This window comes from Brachyhypopomus gauderio, chromosome 2 (assembly GCF_052324685.1).
Source record: "Brachyhypopomus gauderio isolate BG-103 chromosome 2, BGAUD_0.2, whole genome shotgun sequence".
Classification (NCBI taxonomy): Eukaryota; Metazoa; Chordata; class Actinopteri; order Gymnotiformes; family Hypopomidae; genus Brachyhypopomus; species Brachyhypopomus gauderio.
Window position 1 is genome coordinate 1492742 of NC_135212.1, and position 15211 is coordinate 1507952.

Consider the following 15211-nt stretch of genomic DNA (forward strand, 5'->3'; position numbering starts at 1 on the left):
CCTCCCCACATCCCTTTCACCTCTAAGGTAGCTTTCACACAGCAGAGTCGATACAAACCCAAAGATTCAATGTCAAATCTCAATAAACTGTCCCACAAACCCCAGTGTCCAGTCACACAAGGTATCAACACATAATCACCAGTGTTCCATCACACAAGGCAACAGGCAAAATTCACACGCTGATACTGAGAGAGAACTAAATGTCCCATAATTCTTACCTACAACACTCACTCTACGGTATTGGCTCAGGTATATGATTAACTGTGTGGGTGTTGATGTGTCAAAATGGACAGGCTGAATGGTGGGAACAGTGAGCTCTACCTTAGTAGCTCACAGTCCCATAGTCTCCCATCTGACACACACACACACACTCACACACACACAAACACACTCACACACTCTGTCTACATGACTCTGTGACTGGCTACATGATGCTACTTCCTCTAGAGTTTCAGCTGACCTTGGACCAACACTGAGGATTACATCACAGAAAAGGTGCGGCCGTACCTTATTGTGTATCTCCCTGTGCATGATGGGACTGTGTACACACACACACACACACACACATGCCATCACCATGCTATATATCAAAGAACACAGTTAGAATAGTGGCAACAAGTCGTGTTTACTGATGTACTATTGCAGTGCTGAAGGTATACAATAAATCTTATTGCTTTGTATAGCATGACTGTCTTTAGGCTTGGTTCAGGATATCCTAATTTCCCACAGAGCCTCCAGCCATGAGAATAAGCTAGTCACCAAACACGTATCCAGGCCTGTGTTCTGACTTAGTAATGGAACCGTGCCAAGAAGGATGTTTCCTCATTGAAGCCCATTCATGAGGTAAGAGCACACGCAGGCAGTAACACACCAGGAAAGGAGGGATTAAACACGTTAAACATGCGTATCCTCAACGCTTCATCACGTATGTGGTGCTAATGCCGATATTGATTGTAGGTGTTGAGCGGTGGATGACGACATGTGGATGTCTCCACGTTCACCGTCTCCGACCTTCACAGCCCAGCAGCTCAGTGGCACCACCTCAAACTCCACCTCAATCTCCACCTCAAACTCCACCTCAAACTCCACCTCAATCTCCACCTCAAACTCCACCTCAAACTCCACCTCAAACTCCACCTCAAACTCCACCTCAATCTCCACCTCAATCTCCACCTCAAACTCCACCTCAAACTCCACCTCAATCTCCACCTCAATCTCCACCTCAATCTCCACCTCAAACTCCACCTCAAACTCCACCTCAATCTCCACTTCAATCTCCACCTCAAACTCCACCTCAAGCTCTACTTCAAACTCCAGGCGAAAGCCATCCGGGTGGTGTTTTCTTTTCTTTTTTTTTTTTTGGTGAAGGTGGATGTCAACCTGTGTGTCAAACCACCACCAAACACACCCAGGAATGCCCTGTTGAGAACAGCCGTTTACCAAGAAGACAGTGATTAGTTCTCAAGTCTCTGCTTGGCCCGCAGTGTGGTCTAAACTACACCATGTAGCATGTGTGTGAACATGTCTGGTCGTGGGCCATGGAACGTCTGGTCAGAGGAGACACGTGAACTCCAAACCCTCAGCTGTAAGTCACCTCAATGCACTGGGCTGTGCCACATCACCAGCAGCAGAAGGACAGTCTAAATCTGTCCAGCGTCGATGGAGAGCTGAAGCAGAGAGGCTCAGAAACCGCAGCGGCCCAGAAGACTCTTGGGCTGGAGAACGGAGCGAATACGCTTTCAGAAAACTAGCCGGAGGTCAGGGTGGAGGTGGAGACCCAGAACGTCCTGGCACAGGGTTCCAGCTACGGCCACATCACCCAGAATGGGACAGAATTTATAACAGTGAAGCATTTTGGGTAATGTAGTGTGAAACGTGCAGCAGTGATGGATGGTGCTGTCGTGCAGGGGCTGTGTGGAAGAGCCAATAAGCCCTCCTGGACTGGCTAATTAAAGGTGTGTACAAACGAAGGCATTCTCACAGGTGCTTGTTTAAAGGGTCAGGAGAAGGCCTGCTCCGTGCAACAGGTGAGATGGCTATTTGCCGTCTGTAAGCTACAAATAACTTCTTCATCTGGCTACTCTGAATGCATTTTCTCTTTCAAACCATCTTCCTTTCAAGTGGTTAAGTGTAGAGCTACGGGTCAACCATTTTGTTACAATGTGGCCTCAGCCACTGGCAGAAGTAACATAGTTAGAGTTAGTAACATAGTTAGAGTTAGTAACAGTTAGAGTTAGTAACATAGTTAGAGTTAGTAACATAGTTAACATAGTTAGAGTTAGTAACATAGTTAGAGTTAGTAACATAGTTAACATAGTTAGAGTTAGTAACATAGTTAGAGTTAGTAACATAGTTAGAGTTAGTAACATAGTTAACATAGTTAGAGTTAGTAACATAGTTAGAGTTAGTAACAGAGTTAGTAACATAGTTAGAGTTAGTAACATAGTTAACATAGTTAGAGTTAGTAACATAGTTAGAGTTAGTAACATAGTTAACATAGTTAGAGTTAGTAACAGTTAGAGTTAGTAACAGTTAGAGTTAGGGATAATGCAGTAGAGAAGGTCAAATCCCAGCACTCATCATCTTCCAGTGATCCGCTGTTCAAGGCTGATACTGTGTGAGTCACAGCTCCATGTAATTACATTCTTCTGCTGCAGACTGTGCTGCGTGTCTGAACATCCAGAACCGGACTCGCTGAGCTGAAGATCATCTTTCGTCTATCTGGTCCTGATCAGCGGGCGGTCGGTGGAGCGTCTCGTCTCACCTGTGTCCTGTCCCGTAATGCCCGGCTCGGCCCGGCCGGCTCTGCGCTGACGGGCAGCGTGCGGCTCGGCTAATCCGTGGCCCGTCGCCCCTCACGAGAGGCCAGCGGTCGTTTCATTTAAAAGGGCTTAGCTGCGGAGCGGAGCATTTCTGGGGAGGGAGGATGGAGAGGGAGCTTCGGGCGGGGGTCAGGGTGGCAGTGTGTGAAGAGGTGCCAAGCAGTGTGATACGGGCCCACCTTGGTGTTTAATTAAACTGGGCCCCAGCTCACCCCGGGCTCACATACCTGACTGGGCCCACATACAGAAGCATCGACAGAGAGTTTGTGTTCACCTTGATAATGTTCTGTTACACATCAGTGTTCTCCCTCCCTGACACACACACACACACACACACACACACACACACACACACACACACACACACACACACACACACACACACACGTCTTGGTCCTCCCGAGGTTTCTTCCTATTCCCCACCATCTAGGGAGTTTTTCCTCGCCACTGTCGCCTTTGGCTTGCTCATTAGGGATCTGGACCCATACGATTGTAAAGCTGCTTTGTGACAACGTGTGTTGTGAAAAGCACTATATAAATAAATTTGACTTTGACTTTGACACACACACACACTTCTATGTACCAACTTTAAACCCTCTGCAGTAACTCACCTGCTAGGGCCAGGTCATGGGTTTGAATGACACATACTGTCACAAATGACAAATATGTAAGACACTCTGTATATGATCCTGTGCCAAATGTTATAAAGAACCCAGCTGACACACAGGGACACTCCCAATACCATACCGTCCTGCTAAGAGCCTGAATGCACAAAACAACACCACAGAAGTTGATGAGGAACTGAACGTATCATGTCAAGCCAGGATGAGTCGACATATTTCTGCAGGCCACCCAGTGTTCCTCGAGCAGCAGAGTTTACAAAGAAATACGGCATCATCTTATACCAGACTCATACCTCCTATACCACCTTCAGGACTTCAGGACCTCTGCCAGATTCACACCTTCACATCCACACATCCACAAACACACACACACACACACACATCCACAAACACACACACACACACACACACACACACACACACACACACACACACACACACACACACACACACACCTACACACCTCAGAGCAAGCAAACACAAAATGGCACTAGCCTAAAATCACCACTAGCCAAAGCTCACACAAGCATGAGTACTGGTGTAAGGGATTAGGCTAGACCTGCCCCTCCCCCAGACGAGGCAGTATGAGAGTTTAAGGCCCTCTGAGCACCACACACAGAGAGAGGGACTCATAAACCTGCTGTCTACCTGCTCTAGACCGCTCCACAACGCCTCGCACAGTCACTCCTCATTAAGTGTGCCGAGACAGCGTAGGCAGGCGGGTTCTGATGTGTGAGACGTCCGCCTCTCCGGCCCGGACCTCGGGGAGGCATGCAGACGCCGTTATATCAACACTGCGCCTTGATATGCACGGGCCAATAAAGGCACAAGTTGTGGAAAAATCGGTTTGGTTTGGATCAGTCTTCTTTCTGACTCACTATTTGGTTTTTGGAAAAGACTTGTTTTTTTAAATAACAAGAGCACAACTTATTACGTATTAGAAATGAAAGCTAACGAAAGGTCAACGGTACGTCTTGCCTGTGCAAGAAGGGTGTGCTGGTCTGTGTGCGTGGTGCTGTATAGACGTCTTGACCCCAGAAGACCTGGAAGTGACAGGTTGTGTTTTAAATGCCAGACAGCAGCCAACTTCAAGGGGCTGTAGATTATAAGCATTAAACTAGCTGTCACCAGGGTCTGAGAACAGCACCAGAGAGCGAGAGAGAGAGAGAGAGTGAGAGAGAGAGAGAGAGAGAGGGATGGACAGAGAGAGAGAGGGTTAGAACAGAGGTAGAGAGGAATGGAGGTGAAGAGGTCATGTCCAGAGCATCACACTGTCAAAGGTTACAGGAAGAGACCTGGCCATACATAATGGCCATGTTAGATACGCAAGAACCAACCCCTCACCCCCCAACACACACACACACACACACACACACACACACACACACACACACACACACATGTGTCAGTTAAAGAGCAGACAGAACCTAATACAGACTACAGACGCCGGGTCGCGGCTCGCCCCAACAACACCCACACCACCAATCTTCGTTATGACTGCACAGTCCCTGAAGAAAGTCTTTCAACGAATGGCCTGCTCCATTAATAACTTATAATCACGTCCAGAGACTTCAAGGTGTCAGCCAGAGAGCTGTGATTTGTACCCCATCAAAGGATGGAGCTGTCTTCTCTCTGAAAATGCTCCGGATGAGGCTGAACATGACAGACAACAAGCAGCTCTACTGAACACATATAGGTGGCATCTAAAATTCATTTTGTCCCACTGTGGCGATTTACACTGATGCATCAACAAAGTGTTAACTTCAAGATCAACGAGTTTGTAACACACGTAAGCTCGTTTGAAACACCTAAATGAAAGCACTGCTTATGTGAAGCAGGCTGAACATGAATGTAACCGTGGAGATGAATGTAGCCGTGGAGATAAATGCAACCTAAGAGGTGAACGTAGCCACCCTCCCGTCCACTGGGTGGCGAAAGCCCGTCTGTCCACGTGATCGTTAGAGTAGCAGCCAGACGTTACGGAGGAGAAGTCATGTAAGAGCTTGTCAAGGGCAGTGTGGCCTGCCTCCAGCCCAAACAGGACTGGCGTTTTAGGGCGATAACATGCAGAGGTATCAGGGCAGGGCTGGGTGTCTGATGCTGGAGACGCTACACAGGGACCTGGAGGCTTAGAGAAACCTGGAGAGTTTTCATTGCTCACCAGCAAATGTTTGGGTTTAGAAACAATGGAACAACGAAAACATGCCATCTTAGTCCTTTTGGTGTAAATAAACAAATAAACTGATAAATAAATAAAGGCACTCTTTCAGGGTAAAACTGTGTAAATGATAAACACAAAAAACATAAACAATAAAACTTTATATGCAGTTTAATAAATAAATAAAAAACCCAAAACATGAAAATGTTAAGAGCAGGGACCACATACAGAAGTTAATTAGTTTACTAAAAAACTCTGTTTGAACACTGTATTGAAATGTCTTCTAGAAGATGCTGGATTGTTTTTTTTTATGTAATGTCATGTAAGAACAGAAAAACTGAAAGGCCACTGCACTGGGGACGTTTCCTGAAGGTTTTACTGTTCTGTCATGAGCGGTTTCTTCTGTGTTACGACAATGTTGCGGGTGATGGACTCTGAATCCAACGACTGCCACAAATGCTTTGACGCCACATTATCATCTTTCAACTCACTGCCTGTGATGAGATTGGCCATCTCTTAATCTCTATCACTCTGTCTATCTATCCTTCTCTATCACTCCATCTCTTTCACGCCATCCCTCTATCCATCTCTATCACTCCATCACTGTGTCTCCATTCCTGTATTTCTACTTTTGGCACAGAAGCAAGGGGTCATATCACCCCAACCCCCCCAAACACACACACACTCACACACACACTCACACACACACACACTCCTCCTCATCAGTCGCATTCCTGGGCCTCCCAGGACGTGTGGTCGCGTGTGCTGTATGAAATGTAGTCTTTGGTCACACACACACACACACACACACACACACACACACACACACACACACACACACACACACACACACACACACGGACGGCTGCAGCTCTGTGGACCGTTAAAACACCCATGTCCATACTTGCCAGGCTGACACACATAAGGTTTCCTTCCCCACGCCCACTTCTCTTATGTCAACTCTCTCTCTCTCTTTCACACACACACACACACACACACACACACACACACACACACACACACACACACACACACACACACACACACACACACACACACACACACGTGAAGCTGGGAGGTGGTGGTGTGTGTGAGAGGGTAAATGAGTTGTGTTAACATGAGAGGGCTGGAGGGGGGGGGGGGATTGGGAGGTTATTGGGCTGGTGGGGCTTTGTTTCATAGATACTGCACTGCTCTGCTATAATAATATAATATGTATATATTGCATGTATATTTTCGTATATGATGTGTAAGCAAAATAGGTCAGACCACCAACAGTGAATGTGCTTAGGGTTTGTTGTGCAATTATTGTGTGTGTGTGTGTGTGTGTTGGGCTCAGCCTGGGGACTTCACAGCTCTGGCCGTCATATCCTGTAGTGTAATCCAGTCACTCTGTAGCTCGTTGGTGGCTAGCTCACAATGCCAGGCGGTATACCACAGGCTCTTAACAATGAACAGCTACACTAGGGTACAGTCACACACACACACCCACCCACACACACACACACACACACACACACACACACACACACACACACACACACACACACACACACACACACACACACACACACACACACACACACACACACACACACACACAAGCTCTCTTGTTTGTAGCTGAAATGATCTCAGCTGGCCTCATAAAAGATAAACATGTAGAAAGCAGCCACTTCTGTACTAAACATTCGATGAGATTAAAGTGCCACATCATTAGTGCAGCGTTTTACACTCCCACACTCAGACCGGCCCCTGCATCTCTCTGTAGGACCCACATAGCCAGGAGATACTGGGAGTTGCATTCTGTGTGTCTCTCTCCACAGCCCCCAAGGCATATGCTATCTGAGGTGGCGAATGATGGGGTCAGGGTACACGTGTGTGTGTATGTGTGTGTGTGTGTGTGTGTGTGTGTGTTCAAAGCAAACTTCCACTCAGCAACACTTCACCAGCCCCTCCATGTTTCATATCCACCCTCTATATCTCTCTATCACCCTCCCTCTCTCCCTCTATATCTCTCTATCACTCTCCCTCTCTCCCTCTAAATCTCTCTATCACCCTCCCTCTCTCCCTCTATATCTCTCTATCACCCTTCCTCTCTCCCTCTATATCTCTCTATCACTCTCCCTCTCTATCTCTCTATCACCCTCCCTCTCTCCCTCTATATCTCTCTATCACCCTTCCTCTCTCCCTCTATATCTCTCTATCACTCTCCCTCTCTCCCTCTATATCTCTCTATCACCCTCCCTCTCTCCCTCTATATCTCTCTATCACTCTCCCTCTCTCCCTCTATATCTCTCTATCACTCTCCCTCTCTCCCTCTATATCTCTCTATCACTCTCCCTCTCTCCCTCTATATCTCTCTATCACCCTCCCTCTCTCCCTCTATATCTCTCTATCACTCTCCCTCTCTCCCTCTATATCTCTCTATCACCCTCCCTCTCTCCCTCTATATCTCTCTATCACCCTCCCTCTCTCCCTCTCTCCCTCTATATCTCTCTATCACCCTCCCTCTCTCCCTCTCTCCCTCTATATCTCTCTATCACCCTCCCTCTCTCCCTCTCTCCCTCTATATCTCTCTATCACCCTCCCTCTCTCCCTCTATATCTCTCTATCACCCTCCCTCTCTCCCTCTATATCTCTCTATCACTCTCCCTCTCTCCCTCTATATCTCTCTATCACCCTCCCTCTCTCCCTCTATATCTCTCCCCTTCTATCCCTACATTTTTCTCTCTGACCATAACAGCAATAATAACAAAATCACCACCACTAACATCAATAATAATCGTAATATATAACAATGACACAACATTTTTTTATGACATCATAACAAAATAAATTTGACCACTGATGTAAACACATTTGACACACAGGACGTTGTGTGCTGTCGAGGTGATTTAGTTGTGAGAGTATAATGAGAAGGTCTCCACTGATCCGACTCTCAGGCCATGACACATTGCTACATACAATATGTGGTGATGTGTGTGTCCTGCTCCAAGAAAGATTTGTAGTTTTTGATGTTGGGTCATATTATTGGATATTACATCATTGGGTTATTATTACTGGGTCATGTTATCTCCCCTGGCCCATCTCTATCACTCACTCTCTAGCTCCATCTCCATCTCCACCTCCCTCTCCATCTTCACCTCCATCTCCACCTCTACCTCCCTCTCCATCTCCACCTCCATCTCCATCTCTACCTCCCTCTCCATCTCCACCTCCCTCTCCACCTCCCTCTCCACCTCCCTCTCCATCTCTACCTCCCTCTCCATCTCCCTCTCCATCTCTACCTTCCTCTCCATCTCTACCTCCACCTCCCCCTCCATCTCCCTCTCCATCTCTACCTCCCTCTCCATCTCCCTCTCCATCTCTACCTCCCTCTCCATCTCCCTCTCCATCTCCCTCTCCATCTCCATCTCCCTCTCCATCTCCCTCTCCATCTCTACCTCCCTCTCCACCTCCCTCTCCATCTCTACCTCCCTCTCCATCTCCCTCTCCATCTCTACCTCCCTCTCCATCTCCACCTCCCTCTCCATCTCCACCTCCCTCTCCATCTCCCTCTCCATCTCCCTCTCCATCTCTACCTCCCTCTCCATCTCCACCTCTCTCTCCATCTCCATCTCCACCTCCATCTCCCTCTCCATCTCCCTCTCCATCTCTACCTCCCTCTCCATCTCTACCTCCCTCTCCATCTCCATCTCCACCTCCCTCTCCATCTCCATCTCCATCTCCCTCTCCATCTCTACCTCCATCTCCCACTCCATCTCCCTCTCCATCTCCCTCTCCACCTCCCTCTCCCTCTCCATCTCCACCTCCCTCTCCATCTCTACCTCCATCTCCCACTCCATCTCCCTTTCCATCTCTACCTCCATCTCCCTCTCCATCTCTACCTCCCTCTCCATCTCCACCTCCCTCTCCATCTCCCTCTCCATCTCCCTCTCCATCTCTACCTCCCTCTCCATCTCCACCTTCCTCTCCATCTCCCTCTCCATCTCCACCTCCCTCTCCATCTCCCTCTCCATCTCCATCTCCATCTCTACCTCCCTCTCCATCTCCACCTCCCTCTCCACCTCCACCTCCCTCTCCACCTCCATCTCCCTCTCCATCTCTACCTTCCTCTCCATCTCCCTGTCCATCTCTACCTCCCTCTCCATCTCCCTCTCCCTCTCCCTCTCCACCTCCCTCTCCATCTCCCTCTCCATCTCCACCTCCATCTCCCTCTCCAACTCCACCTCCCTCTCCCTCTCCATCTCCATCTCCCTCCCCATCTCCATCTCAACAGGACCCAGTTCTTCACACCACTGTCCACCTGAGGCATGAATGAGCTGATGTTTTTTTGCACCTGCTCCAGCTGAACTCTGACCCTAACCACATCCCTGCACAGAACGTCAGGCTCCACACTCCTCACACGCCACTTCACCATCTACCCATGCCACACAGAGATGGAAAGAGAACCTCACCTTTACCACATAAATACCCAAATATCAGTGAGACCAAAAGTTTTTCATCTAAAAGAGCAGAGTTGAAGGATGGCTCTATTGTGAACTTAATAGCTTTTTTAACTAAGCAATCATAAATGCGTGTTTGTCATTGACAGACAGATGACACATGTCAGTTACATATGAGTTTGGTTTTACTGTGGAATTCATTCATTCATTCATTTACTGTGGAATAGGAAACCAGGATTGAGGATTGAGCATTAAATAATTGGGCACGTGTCACTTTTTGTACCAAACGGACCGTCAGTTTGGAAGCAACAAGCTCAGACACTTTGTTGTTGCAGTGCCTCGCTTGGAAACAAGAACAGTCACATAAAGCCCTAACCCTGTCAGCATTCTTATTTTATTGCTTTTTCTCTCCCACACCCTGCAGCACACTAGCACACACACACCCACCCACCCACCAACACAAACACCACTCTCAAAAACCCGGGAGTTCATGCCTCCATCCTGGGACTGTCTTAACGTCTCCAGTAGAGGTCATCCCCTCTGACCTTACTCTCCTCTGACCTTTCCCTCTCACAGAACCAGAGCACCACCAGGCTGCTTCAGAACATCCAATAGCACTTGCCACCGTACTCGAATTTTACCATGAACTCTTGAGTCTGAAAGGTATTTATAGCATATAAAAATGCAACACAGAGCATTTATAATGCAATAAATTTTGCTAGATCTAACGTTGGAGGGGGGAATGTGGAGTTGGATTAAGGAACATACCCAGAAACCTCTTGTTTGCAAGCATGTATGAAACCAGTGGCAGATAATGGGAAAAGTAATGGACAACTGAAAGGAGTTAAAGGACAGGATAAAATCTAACATATGAGTGGTTGAGAGAGCTGAGAGGGAGGGGTTTGAGTGGTTGAAAGAGCTGAGTGGGAGGGGTTTGAGTGGTTGAGGGTGTTGAGTGGGAGGGGTTTGAGTGGTTGAGAGAGCTGAGAGGGAGGGGTTTGAGTGGTTGAGAGAGCTGAGTGGGAGGGGTTTGAGTGGTTGAGGGTGTTGAGTGGGAGGGGTTTGAGTGGTTGAGAGAGCTGAGAGGGAGGGGTTTGAGTGGTTGAGAGAGCTGAATGGGAGGGGTTTGAGTGGTTGAGGGCGCTGAGTGGGAGGGGTTTGAGTGGTTGAGGGCGCTGAGTGGGAGGGGTTTGAGTGGTTGAGGGTGTTGAGTGGGAATGGTTTGAGTGGTTGAGGGTGTTGAGTATGAGGGGTTTGAGTGGTTGAGAGAGTTGAGTGGGAGGGGTTTGAGTGGTTGAGGGTGCTGAGTGGGAGTGGTTTGAGTGGTTGAGGGTGTTGAGTGGGAGTGGTTTGAGTGGTTGAGGGTGTTGAGTGGGAATGGTTTGAGTGGTTGAGGGTGTTGAGTGGGAGGGGTTTGAGTGGTTGAGAGAGTTGAGTGGGAGGGGTTTGAGTGGTTGAGGGTGCTGAGTGGGAGTGGTTTGAGTGGTTGAGGGTGTTGAGTGGGAGTGGTTTGAGTGGTTGAGGGTGTTGAGTGGGAGGGGTTTGAGTGGTTGAGAGAGCTGAGTGGGAGGGGTTTGAGTGGTTGAGAGAGCTGAATGGGAGGGGTTTGAGTGGTTGAGGGTGTTGAGTGGGAGGGGTTTGAGTGGTTGAGGGTGCTGAGTGGGAGTGGTTTGAGTGGTTGAGGGTGTTGAGTGGGAATGGTTTGAGTGGTTGAGGGTGTTGAGTGGGAGGGGTTTGAGTGGTTGAGAGAGCTGAGTGGGAGGGGTTTGAGTGGTTGAGAGAGCTGAGTGGGAGGGGTTTGAGTGGTTGAGGGTGCTGAGTGGGAGTGGTTGAGGGTGTTGAGTGGGAGGGGTTTGAGTGGTTGAGAGAGCTGAGTGGGAGGGGTTTGAGTGGTTGAGGGTGCTGAGTGGGAGTGGTTTGAGTGGTTGAGGGTGTTGAGTGGGAGGGGTTTGAGTGGTTAAGAGAGCTGAGTGGGAGGGGTTTGAGTGGTTGAGAGAGCTGAGTGGGAGGGGTTTGAGTGGTTGAGGGCGCTGAGTGGGAGGGGTTTGAGTGGTTGAGGGCGCTGAGTGGGAGGGGTTTGAGTGGTTGAGGGAGTATTTGGGGATGCTGAGGAGCATTAAATCTTGAACCCATATTTCTATTAGTCTGACACGTCACTCCTCATGAGAGCCAGTTAGAAGAACTGAACAGACTTTCTGTGAGCAATTCGCAGCATATTGATGGAAAAAATCCAGGCAATTTTTCCAGGTACACATTACCTTGAAAGATGTTTCCCTCCGACTGTCTCTGTGGTGAAGACATCACGTGCTGAATTATTCCTCTAGAATAGCTACTCTTTTACATGTTAAGAAACATTCAGGCAGCTCCAGGAAACAACCCAGGGTAACAATCTGGGGCAACAGCCCAAGATAATAGGTTTACACCAGGGAAACACACTCTTTTAACACCCCAGTACCGGGGGCTTGATTTTCCAGATTTTCACATTTAATCATACTAAAACAGATCTGAGTTAACACCTCCGTCTGTCTTCTACAAGCTACATATACTCCCCCATGTTATCTGAAGAGAAAATAAGAGTTAAAGATGCCGTGCACTCAGAGTGAGGGGAGCACAGGAAAGCAGACGCTTGGTTCAGATGTGTCTGGATTGCTATATTGTAGCAGGAACTCAATACTGCCCCCTACTGGCACTGACATACGGAGGTGGAGGGTGAGAGCAGGACAGAGACAGGTGTGGGTAAAAAAAACCCACAAAAGCAGCAAGACTGTTTCCCAGGCTGTCACATGGGAGCAGAGCAAAGGACATCCATAAATCTTCCTCTTTTTCTCTCAATCACTACTCTTCCTCTCTGCAAGCGAATGAACACACGTTTCCACTCACACCACTATAACTACACTCACAGCCCAGCAGGAAAGCCACTCTCTAGTGCTATATCCCTTGGTTTTCTCATATAGTGTTTCTTTATTTTCTTTTCAGCTTTGTTCTCTCTTCCTAATGGCACTCTCTTCAGTTTCCTACATCTCTAATATGCGTTTTTACCGTATGCTGGGTACCTGCAATGGGTACTACAAACTAATTTTACTCACCAGCCTATTTAATGTCATAATCCTGTGCAAGCAATGTCATGTGACATTGAATCTTTATGATGCCAGAGAAGAGGTTGTTGTGTCACCTACACTGGTAGTCTGTTTACCCCGGATAATTAAATTCCACACACTCTACTGTTGCTTCCTGTCTGTCATACTGCTCTAAGCTAAAGAAATCCAGCCGTTAGTCGCCAGTCACTGAGTCACTGTGAGCAATAAAAGGCCAGGTGGAAACTTCATCACAACACATTCTATAAATACTACTTCGCTATTTGTGAGTGTCAGCAATGGTGCGAGAGAGGTCCGGCACCTGGGCCAAACATATGGGTTTACTTGTTCTTTTACGTCCAACCTCACTTGGCACATTGGAGATAAGTCAGCCAAGGCCAAGAATATGTAATGAATTTCTACTACCCTTATTAATAACAAAGGCCTTCACTGGACACATGTGAAAAATTACTTCACGTAAAAATATGCACGTTCAAGTCAACTCTTAAATAGCAAAATTATTAATGTTAAGTTGGACTTCGAGTGGCCTGAGTGACTGAAGAATGGTCAGAATGGAAGAGAGAAAGAACGAATAGAGGAACAAATGAAAGAAAGAAAGAACGCTCCACTGTAGCTGCCATGTTTTACTGGCTCCCCTGGGCAACGTTAGGTGTGAGGTGAAATCCGTTGCGCCATCTTTTACAGGCCTCCAACAATTAGAGGGAACAGCGAGCTGACGGCACACTAAGCACAGCTATTACACCGACTAATTTACCCAGCGGCCGTAGGCTTATGACCAGCTGCCCCCCTCCCAAGCTCGAAAGGGCGCTACATACTTGGCTATATCCCAGAGCTGCCTTACTGTTTACATATCACTTCACCGCTCCACGCATGGAGAAGTAGCAGAGCAGAAGAGGTGAGGACGAGGCAGGACGGAATTGTTTTCCCTCAGCGTTACGTGTTTTCTCTCAGCGTTACGTGTTTTCCCTCAGCGTTACGTGTTTTCCCTCAGCGTTACGTGTTTCCCCTCAGCGTTACGTGTTTTCTCTCAGCGTTACGTGTTTTCTCTCAGCATTACAGGTTTTCCCTCAGCGTTACGTGTTTTCTCTCAGCGTTACGTGTTTTCTCTCAGCATTACAGGTTTTCCCTCAGCGTTACGTGTTTTCTCTCAGCGTGACGTGTTTTCTCTCAGCATTACGTGTTTTTTTTCCTCAGCATTATGTGTTTTCCCTCAATGTTACGTGTTTTCTCTCAGCATTACGTTTTCCCTCAACGTTATGTGTTTTTTTTCCTCAGCATTACATGTTTTCCCTCAATGTTACGTGTTTTCTCTCAGCGTTACATGTTTTCCACTGAAACTGAACATGGCGCACGGTGCGTGGGGTTAGACCTCCTTGTTTGTTTTAACCACGCATGCGCTGAGGAGCCGGATGACAAGGCTAGGAGGATGTCTGAAATCCAAGGCAGTGGTCACATGCGAGAAGGCACGCCAGCGGTGGTGAGGAATATGAAAACAATGCGTAAATTTGTCCCACGCTTGTTGGCTACAGGCTTCACGATACCGTTTCCAACGGCACATCCATAAACTCGTGACCCGAGGAGGCTTATCTACCGAGAGAGAAATCTTTACCATCAGCGGGAACAAAAATATTTATGAGATTAATCGTGACTTGAGTAATGTGCTTGGCTCTTCTTCAGACAGGTGACAGACGGAGAGAGAGAGAGAGAGAGAGAGAGAGAGAGAGAGAGAGAGAGAGAGAGAGAGAGAGAGATAGAGAGAGAGAGATGGGGTGAAAATGATTGTGGGGTGGGGGAGGTACAAAAAGGGGGAAGGTAAGAAAGAAAACTTACACGTGAGAGTTTGAGCTTTTGTGATGACTTGCAAAAAGATTTATTTTCGGTGAAAGTGTACAGTTCGGCTGTGGCCTCGATCATGGGCTGCATCTGGTTCACACTGAACATGCATGAAATCGTTTTATTCTTGCACGTTCGTGAAATGTGTTACAGATGTGTAGCCTGGTGTATCAACACTGTAAGTCAATGAGTAAGAGAAAGTTAAAGGTCTCTAAATGGGCAACATATAAATAAG

General features: G+C 47.7%; 1 protein-coding gene across 1 annotated transcript in view; it reads right to left on the reverse strand.

Annotated features, from left to right (window-relative positions):
• coro7 (coronin 7) overlaps nucleotides 1-15211 on the reverse strand; it is a 111333-nt gene that overhangs the window by 16851 nt on the left and 79271 nt on the right. The window lies entirely within an intron of this gene.